Source organism: Gavia stellata, chromosome 9, assembly GCF_030936135.1.
Source record: "Gavia stellata isolate bGavSte3 chromosome 9, bGavSte3.hap2, whole genome shotgun sequence".
Lineage (NCBI taxonomy): Eukaryota > Metazoa > Chordata > Aves > Gaviiformes > Gaviidae > Gavia > Gavia stellata.
In genome coordinates this window covers 37,808,013-37,810,921 of record NC_082602.1, presented here as the reverse complement: position 1 = coordinate 37,810,921, position 2,909 = coordinate 37,808,013, and positions in this window count along the sequence as shown.

The following is a 2,909-nucleotide window of genomic DNA, read 5'->3' as shown; positions in this document are numbered from 1 at the left end:
TATCATCGTTAATAACGGTGTTAGAGTTGTCTGTTTTGGATGTGGTTTATGCTTTAGTTGTTTATCTGTGAAAGGAGAAAAAGTAATCTTATTTAGCAGCAATGCTACCTTTGCTAACGCTAAGAAATTCATAGAACATTTAAATCATAATATACTCAATTATAATCCTTATGAAAGTCATTCATGTTGTTAGTATAGTGCCGAGTCACAGAATAACAGAGAAATCCTCATTTGCTCTAAGTTTCTGTTAGCTTAATTCTGAGTGTATGCCCTGAATTTCCAGTGAGGTAAGATGCTCCATACCCAGAGTAAGAGTTAATCTGAACCCAAGTCCATTAATATAAGCTGAAGTAATTTCAATTTGTGTGGCTGGATTCCGAAGTCAGACTGGGCACAAGATGACAACCATTTTGCTTTATAAAGCAGTTCAGTTTCTCAAGATGAAATAGACTCTCAGAAGTGTACTAATTGCTGGGAGATAATGTTGAACAGTGGGAGGAATACGTCATCGCTGAAGAGGAACATCCTGTAGGACACTAGAATTGCTGTGGCAACTGGATGTAGCTGCAGGACCATGTAGACTTGCCCCCAGGAGAGAAGGAAGAGAACAATTACACAGCAATTACTGACTTTCTCTGCCTTTTTTTTTTTTAAGACTATTGCAGTTGAGCTGTTGAACATCCAGGTTCGGCATTATTATAATGTAGAGCATGCAGTACTGTTCATATCTTCATTCAAAAATAAAATCCACAGCAGCTTGAGTATGTGGAAAGCTGTTCAAGACCCCTGCGGTACTACTTGCATCTGGAAGAGGAGGCGGCTGGGAGGAGAGTTGTGTGAACTAGTGCCTTGGGGAAGAGGAAGAAGGGGAGACAGGCTGAGGAGGAGAAGAGAGCAAGAACTGGAAATGAAAGCCAACTGCAGGCTTGCACTCCCTTGCACTATAGAGCAAACGCTTTTGCTAGTGTAAGTTACATCTAGTTGTTTCTCTCACTTATCAGCTCAGGTCTATTTCTACTTGTCTTTCTAGCGGAAACTACCAGTTAACCATCATTTCCAAGTGACACGTGCTTGTCACATTTGATATAACAATATAAAAATGAGACCACAAAGGGCTCTGGCAGGAAACCAGGTTGCCTTGCATCTGCTCCAGAAGACAGTGTGCTCCTCCTCAACCTGTGGCAAACAGAAGATGACTCAGAAGACTTGGTCTGGGGAATTCATCTTTTTAGAAGATCCATACGCTATTCTATACGATGGGCCCTTGGTTATCATACCCAATACCAGCCTGCCTTTAGAGCACTGCGCGAGTCTGTTCCCTGCACAGGAACGCTGCTCCAAGGAAGAGAGCATGTGCTCGGCTGCTGGCTTTGCAATACTAAGCCTGCCTGCGTGATTAAGAAGCAGGAGATGTTCTCCTGCAGGGGATGTGTCCTCCCCAGCCACTGTAGCATTCTTACACCAGAGAGGGCTTAAGGCTTTTATTAGCAGGTAGTTCAGCAGATTACAGACCTGATCTGTTCTGCGTGACTCAATCACAGAATCACTAAGGTTGGAAAAGACCTGTAAGATCAAGTCCAACCATTAAAAAAAAAACACACAACAAAAAACACACTACACAACACCCACACACAAAAACCACCACACAAAAAACCACCCACACATGAAGTACTGTAAAATATTACTTGTATTTTGTGACAAGAAAGCAAGAAGAGGTTACACAGCTTCCCCCCAAAATCACAGCAACTGACTGTCCTTGGTTCTCAGAGCTTACGCTGAGGCTCTTCTCATCAACTGGCTGAAAGTCACATGCCAAATACAGATAGCCTGCAGAAGCACAGACTGGCATCGATGCTGACAGCTCCTTCTAAAATCAGTAGGTTTAGGGAAGGGGGAAATGGTGTTTTCTTTTGGCTACTTTTTACTGCACTCATTTTAGTATTTTGTTTTGAAATTACAGAAAAACCTCCCCCCTGCTGCCTCCTGCCCCTACAACCCCCCCACCACTTCCCATTCCTCCCTTCCATCCTGAACTGTGCCTGCTACCTCAGATTTTCTCAGGAGAAAGCACTGCCTTTCAGCACAGAGCTGTGCAGTGCAATGCCAGTAAAATGCACTCAGGCAGGCAAAATCTCTTCTAGAAAAGCCCATTTAGGCCCCTGTTTTAGTCCCAGGAGGACCAGAGATTACGCTCTAGTCTGACACTGTTCTTTGGGACAGACCTTCTCGACTCTCCCTCTTGAATGAAGTGAAAACAGCAGCAGCGCAGGCACTGAGCCCTCCCATTAAGGCAGTCTGCTAAATCGCTTCCCATCAGGGTTTTGGCCAGAATTTCCCCTTGCCCTCAGGAATCAGCCAGCAGCAGTCAGCTGGGCAGGCTGTTCTCTAACCAGGAATCTCTCTCTCTTCTCTGCACCCGAGACACCGTTACTGATCTCAGCAGTCTTGCTTAGTTGCCCCTCAGCTCCTCTGCTCCGAAGAAGAGACTTTGTCAAACAGGTGGAAGGCAGGAAAAGACAGGGAAACCTAAGCCCCCAGCCTGCCACCTTTCTCGGATCAGTCATTCCATAACTGAAGCACACTGACACCTGTCACCTTTCATCCTTTCACAAGGTGCTTTTGCTTCTCTCAGGTGCATTTGTGCTCTCTGGTGCATCAGAAAGGCCAGGTTTCTTCTGAAGACAGATCTAAGGATGCACTTGTAAAACCACATTTAAATTGGCAGGATAGAAATTGCTACAAACGGGGGTTTTCTGGGTGAAAATGTGCCCCATACAGAAAAGCGTCATTCTCTATCTCTCACCATAGGAATAAGAAGCACCTCCTCCAAACAAGCAGCTTAAATAGTGAATTCAGGACTTGTGCATTAATTACAGGGATTAAAAAAATACACAAATTACATATGCATA